A 7,407-nucleotide genomic window follows, 5' to 3' on the forward strand; every position below is an offset into this window, starting at 1 on the left:
GGCTATATCAGCTCTGATACGGGCGAAGGTCTGTTGTGCCTCGGCCGTAATGGGGAACTGGGTGGACTGTATGAGTGGGCGGGCCTTGTCCGCGTTGTTTGGGACCCACTGAGCGTAGTACGAAAAGAACCCCAGGCCTTGGGGCAGTGGGGGAGGGGAAGCTCCATGACGGGGAGCTTGTGGTCGGGATCGGGCCCCTGAACTCCGTTCTGGACCACATAGCCGAGGATGGCTAACTTGGTCGTGCTGAACACACACTTCTCCTTATTATAAGTAAGGTTGAGGAGAATGGCGATGTGGAGGAATTTAGCAAGGTTGGCATCGTGGTCCTGCTGGTCATGTCCGCAGATGGTGACATTGTCTCGGTACGGAAACATGACCCGCAAATCATACCGGTTGACCATTCGGTCCATCCCCCTTTGGAAGACCGAGACCCCGTTGGTGACGCCATAGGGAACTCTAAGAAAGTGACAGAGACAACCGTCCGCCTCGAAGGCAGTGTATGGATGGTCCAATTTACAGATGGGGACCTGGTGGTAGGCGAATTTTAGGTCAATCGTTGAGAAGACCCGGTACTGCGCAATCTGATTGACCATATCAGATATGCGTGGGAGTGGGTACGCGTCAAGCTGCGTGTACCGATTGATGGTCTGGCTATAGTCCAAGACCATTCTATTCTTCTCCCCAGTTTTAACGACTACCACTTGGGCTCTCCAGGGCCTGTTGCTGGCCTCGATGATACCCTCCCGAAGCAGCCGCTGGACTTCAGACCTGATGAAGGTCTTGTCCTGGGTGCTGTACCGTCTGCTCCTGGTGGCAACGGGTTTGCAATCCGATGTTAGATTGGGAAAGAGGGAGATGGGGGGGTCGACCTTTAGGGTCGCGAGGCCGCACACTGTGAGGGGTGGTAGGGGCCCGCCGAATTTGAGGGTGAGGCTCTGGAGATTGCACTGGAAATCCAGGCCTAGTAATAGTGCAGCGCAGAGATTAGGAAGGACGTAGCAGCGGAAGTCGCTGAATTCTATGCCCTGGACCGTGAAAGTGACCGTGCAGAACCCTCGGATCGGGACGGAATGGGATCCGGAGGCCAGGGAGATTCTTTGAGTGATGGGGTGTACCGTGAGGGAGCAGCGCCTTACTGTATCCGGGTGGATGAAGCTTTCTGTGCTCCCGGAGTCCAGCAGGCAAGAGGTCACGTGGCCGTTGATTTTCACCGTAGTCGAAGCGGTGGCCAGGTTGTGTGGACGAGACTGGTCGAGCGTCATTGAGGCGAGCTGCGGTTGATCGTTACTGGTGGCAGAAGGTGGAGAGCGTGGGGGGCCCAGGTCGTGGAATGTCGTCGGTGTCCATGCCCCGTGGGGAAGACAAGATGGCGGCGACTGAAGATCCTGTGGGGGACAAAATGGCGGAGTCCATGGGCCGCACGTTGCGGGGGCGGGATAAGATGGCGGTGCCCATGGGCCGCACGTGGACTGCGGAGGGGGGGCGGGGGAGATGGCGGCGCCCACTGGCCGGTCGCGACCCTGGGGGGTGAAGCTGGCGGCGCCCACTGGCCGCGCGTGTCCCCGGGAGGTGAAGATGGCGGCGCATGGTCCGGGGGTGAAGATGGTAGCACCCATTGTGTGTGTGTCAGGGAGGAGGGGACGATAGTGGCGACTGTGCGGGCCTGGCACACTGCGGCAAAATGCCTCTTTTTGCTGCAAGCCTTTGTGGGGTCCAGGAGGGATAGGAGGGGTGGGCATGCGGCTGGAGGGGTAGGCCTGAACATCATGGAGAGCGCTAGTTTTTTGTCTCTGCTAGGTTGAGCATGGCCCCTTTAAGCAGTCTTTGTCGGACGAGGTTCGACCCAATCCCCGTTACAAAAGCATGAGGAGATTAGAATGTTCAGTGGCCGTAACGGCCTGACAGTCACAGTCCTGGACGAGTGGGATTAGGGCCCACCAGACATCTTCAATGGACTCACCAGGGAGTTGAGAGCGAGTGGCGAGTACGTGCCTGGCGAAGAGTGTGTTTGCTTTCTGCACGTAGTTCTCTTTGAGGAGCGCCATGGCTTCCGCGTAGGTCGGGGCCTCCAGGATCAGCGGAAACAGTCTTGAGCTCAACCTAGAGTACAGGACCTGTATCTTCTGAGCCTCCGTCGGTGGGGTGTTCGCTAAGTTTATGTAAGCCTTGAAGCAAGCTAGCCAGTGATTAAAGTCTTTTCTGGCGTCGGTCGATTGGGGATCCAGCTGCAGGCGACCTGGTTTGATTCGGAGGTCCATCTTGTAGAAAATCTTACTGCAATAAATTGATGCACGATCAATTGTGCAAAGACTCAGATTGGGTACAACTGTGGCTTTATTGTAGTAAGATGCGTGGCCTCCTACAGCAGCTGGCGAAATGGCAGCTGAATGGAGGACACGCATATTTATACTCCTCCTCCTGGGCGGAGCCAGCAGGCCGGGGCTACCGGCGAACCTGTAGTACAGGTCCTACCTTACATCCTCTAATACAGGTGTACAGTGGTTCACCACATCCTCCAACCACTCATTTGGCAATGTGATTGGCTCTCTCCTTCGTTCTCGGGAGAAGTAACACACAGGTCAGCGGTGGCACCTGAGTGCTTGGACAGCTGCGGAATTGTCTCTGGGGTTGCCTTTTTGGAGGTGATCTGGCCTGACCAGCCTTGGCGCATGATACAGTGGGGGTTCGAAATGGAGGGCGGGCCAAATTATAGACGGCATAGTCCATGGACCCCTGCAGCTCCTTCATCCCTTTCTTTGCATGATCATGGGACAATGGCAGCGCGATAGCCCGTTTTAAGTCTAAGGTGGACTCCTCCAACAGCTTCCTCTGAATGGCCATGTCGTTTATCCCATAAACCAACCTATCCCTCAACATTTCAAAGCAGGATGGCCCAAACTTCTAATGCTCTGCCAGTCACCGAAGGTGGGTCAAAAAGTCAGTGACCGATTCACGTGGAGACTGCATCGCAGTGTTAAACCTGTACCACTGCATGATAACACATGGTTTAGGATCATAATGCTCAACTACCAATGCCACCAGCTCGTCACCCAACTTTGAGCCCGGTGCAACTGGGTAAGTGAGACTTTTTATCACTCCAAAGGTCGGGGACCCGCAGGTGGTCAGGAGGATGACATTCTGACGGTCTTCACCAAAATACCATTAGCCTGGAAGAGGTACCTCAAGCATTCAGCGTACTGGCTCCAATCTTCTATGCCTGCATCAAAGGCTTTAGCTTACTGAACAACAGCATCTTGAAATTTATGTCCCAGTGTTCCGGGATAATAATCATCCGGGGAGGCTGGGCGGTTCCACAAGTGAGTCCGGAGTCTCCTTTGTCCTCGTCGCCAGTTTAGCAATTGAGGAAGCCAGCGGTAATGGAACAAGGAGTTATTTTAAACATATACAATATTCTGCGCAGGGCAGTAACTCTCCACAATCCAACAAATACGGGCCCTGATTGGGCCAGCTTTTATGTGTAGGTCTAACGAGCTCCAACTGGGTGACCTCTGCCCCTTACCTGGGAAGCTCATACTCCACGAGTCCCATGGCGAGATTGGCAATGGTTTCCCAGTGGTCCTTGTGGGGGTTATGACACTCTGTAATTTCCTCCAGCTCCCCCTCAGAACACTGCCTTGCTCTGACTGGCTGCTTGCGCCTGCTTGCTTTACTCCACCCTTAGTGGCTGTGCCTTCAATCACCCAGGTGCCCTGCTGCAGAATTCCTTTCATAAAACTCTCTGCCACTTTCATCACCCAATCATCATTAAAATTGTCCTTCTGCGGTGACTTCCGGTGGCGTTTGCGAGCGGGTCGGCCACATTGAGAGAAGCTCCCGCCGGTGGCCACTATTTGTGGCGCTTTCGGGGGTTTCCCCGACTCTTCGCTCTCCCCCCCGATTTTTGTCGGCCTTTGGGGCTGTCCCGGGCGTCAAGCGGGGTCGGGTTGAAAATCGGCGAGGAACCCCATGTGGGTGTCAGGCGGCTGGAGCTGAGGCGTCGGGCCCAGCGCGCGTGGCGGTCGGAGCAGTGGGGGCGGAGCCAAACAGAGGACGAGGCGGCAGGCCCGAAGCCAGGGCGTGATGTTGATGAGATGTTCCACATCGGGTGGCTCCCGCCGAGAATGTTTTAAGAAGACTGAAGTCCGGTCCCAGGGGAATTCTTGAGGAATACAAAAAAGAAGAGAAAGAGGTTTTAAAGAAAGTTTGTGGGGAAAAAAAATGTTTTTTCTTCTTTTTCTTGAAGGAAGAATTTTTTGTTCTTTTTCAAAAAAGATTGAAGAAGGAAAGAAGGGAGGAAAAAAGAAAAATAATAAGTCGTTAAAGGATGCGAAAAGCAGCGTCGAAGAAGGGAGGAAACGCGGGCTCGCCGTTGAATGAGAGGACCAGCAAAAGCGCTGACAAGATGGCAGATGCCGGACCGCATGGTGGGGCCGCACTGCTTACAATGGAAAAGGTGACCGAGGTGATGGCGGTGGAGCTGGAAAAGCAGTTTGTGAGGCACATGGAGGTTTTGAGGAAGGGAGATGGCGGTCGCATTGAAGTTATTGGTGGAGGAGGCAATCGCCCTGGTGAGGGTCGCTGTGGCAAAGGCATCGGCCGAGGTGAGAGAGCTGGGCGAGAAGATGAAGGAAGTGGAGGATGCCATGTCGCAGCACAGCGACCTCCTCACTTTAATGGGGATGAGCTGCGGATGGTGGTGGAGGTCAACAGAGGACTCCGAGCAAAGCTCGAGGACTTGGAAAACCGTTCAAGGCGGCACAATCTGAGAATTGTGGGCTTGCCCGAAGGGACAGAGGGCCCAAGGCCAACAGAGTACTTCGCAAAGAGGTTGGCGGAGTTGATGGGGGAGGGTGAGAACCCCTCCCGGTACGAGCTGGACTGAGCTCATCGGTCATTAAGACCAAAGCCCAAAGTGAATGAGCCGCCAAGAGCAGTAATTATCTGCTTCCATACGTACTGCATGAAGGAGAAGGCGTTAAGCTGGGCGAAGCAGAAGCGTGAGGTGCAGTGGGATGGTGCTAGAGTTCAGATTTACCAGGACTTGACGGTGGAGTTGGCAAAAAGACAAGTGGCGTTCGGGCGAGTGAAGGCGGCACTGTACAACAAGGGGGTGCGATTTGGAATGGTATACCAGGCGAAGCTGAGGGTGACGTATGGTGCCAAAGACTTTTATTTCGAGACAGCGGAGGCGGCTGAGACGATCGTGAGGGCAGAAGGCTTGGGACAGACGTGAGGAGCGGAGCTGGAAGAGAGACTGGACTGTGATTGGGGAGCTGGAAAATGTATAAATGCCATAACTTTCTTTTCATTGACGTGTATTGTAATTCACTTCACATTGTTACAGAGTTCAAGTTATTAGTTGGGTTGATTGGCATTCTGTGTTACGACGGTTATATCTTATTTTAGTGAATCGTATGGGTTGGATTGTTGTACTTGTTTTTTTTCACTGGGACTGGGTGGGAGGGGACGGTATACCTTGTGGGGGGGGGGGTGGGGGAGCCATCCGCGTGAGCTAATTAATGTCTGCTAGTGAACAGAGGCTGGTTAGCAGGTTTCGATGGGCCTACGAGGCGAGCAGGGGGGGGAATGGATCAATGCTGGGAGATGTTTTTTCGAGAATAAATGTAGGGGGTGGGGGGGTTGGGAGGGGGGAAGGGGTTCTATGTTAATAATGGATAGGGGTGGGTCAGGCTCATGGGGCAGGGTCTGGTGGTATGATGATGGTGGATAAGAAGGGTGGGGGGGAGGTGAGAGATAGTCACGTGGAACATGAGGGGGTTAGAAGGTCCGGTCAAGAGGTCAAGGGTGCTTGCGCATCTTAAAAGTTTGAAAGCCGATGTAGCAATGCTGCCAGAGACTCACTTGAGGGTGAAGGATCAGGTGAGACTTAAAAAGGGCTGGGTTAGTCAGGTGTTTCACTCTGGATTTGACAGAAAGGCTTGAGGGGTAGCGGTAATGGTCAGCAAAAGAGTACGCTTCCAGATGGAGAAGGTGGTGGCAGATCAGGGGGTAAATATGTGATTGTGACAGGGGTGCTGGAGGGGAGGTTAGTGGCGCTGTTAAGTGTATACGGTCCCAATTGGGGTGATGTGGGATTCGCAAAGAAAGTGTTTGGGGCCATCCCCGACTTGGACACTTGGACACACACAAACTGATAGTGGGGGGGGGGGGGACTGGAACTTGATGCAGTAGCCAAGGTTGGACAGGTCACGGGCGCGCTCGCTGATCCCATCAGAGGGGGCGAACGCGTTGGCTGGGATAATGGTGGAAATGGGAGGGGTGGACCCTTGGAGGTTCCTGCACCCAAGGGAACGGGAGTACTCGTTTTTCTCAGCAGTCCGCAAGGTATATTCGCGGATCGACATTTTTGTGGTGGGGAAGGCTTTGCTGGCTGGGGTTCAGGGGTCGGAATACTCGGCAATTGCAGTGTCAGATCATGCTCCACATTGGGTGGATATGGTACTGGAGAAGTGGGTAGCGCAGAGGCCGGGGTGGAAATTCGATGTGGGACTTTTGGGTCTCAAGGGTTCTGTGACAAAATTGAAAAGGTAATTCAGGAATATGTAGGTTTCAACTGTACAGGTGAGGTGTCGAAGGCAGTTGTCTTGGAGGCTCTAAAGGTGGTGCTGAGAGGGGAGGTGATCTTGTTTAAGGACAGGGTGGACTAAGAAGAGAGGTTGTAGTGGCAGAGGGTAATAGACAATAAGTTGGAGGTAGATAGGAGTTATACAGATGATGGGGAAAAGAGGAAGGAACTACAGGCGAGCTTTGACCGACTATCTACCAGGAAGGCGGTGCGCCAACTGAGGTGAGTAAGGGTGCAGTTTACGAGCATGGAGATAAGGTAGGTCAGCTCCGGAGGGAGGCAGTGATAAGGGTAATTGTTCAGCTGAGGGACAGGGCAGGGAAGTTGGTGGTGGGTCTTTGAGGAATTTTATGAGAGGTTGTACAGGTCAGAGCCACCCGGGGGAGACCGTGAGATGCAGGAATTTCTAGATGGGTTGGAGTACCCGAGGCTAGGGGAGGGAGGCAGGGCTACATAAGAAGGAGCAATAGTGGAGCAGGAGATAAAGGATGCGATTGGGAGGATGCAGTCGGGGAAGGTGGCAGGGCCGGATGGGAATATTATAAAAAATTCAAAGATAAGCTGGCACCCCTGATGGTGGGGATGTTAGAAGAGGCGATAGGGAAGGGGGTGTTGCCACAAACCTTGGGGCAGGCATCGATTTCCCTGTTGCTAAAAAAAGATAAGGACCCGACGGAGTGTGGGTCGTATCGGCCCATATCACTTTTAAACGTGGACACAAAGAAGGTACTGGCGGGTAGGCTGGAGGAGTGCCTCCCGAAGGTGATAGGTGAAGATCAGACGGGGTTCGTGAGAGGGAGGCAGCTCTTTTCAAACGT

This window comes from Scyliorhinus torazame, chromosome 10, assembly GCF_047496885.1.
Source record: "Scyliorhinus torazame isolate Kashiwa2021f chromosome 10, sScyTor2.1, whole genome shotgun sequence".
Classification (NCBI taxonomy): domain Eukaryota; kingdom Metazoa; phylum Chordata; class Chondrichthyes; order Carcharhiniformes; family Scyliorhinidae; genus Scyliorhinus; species Scyliorhinus torazame.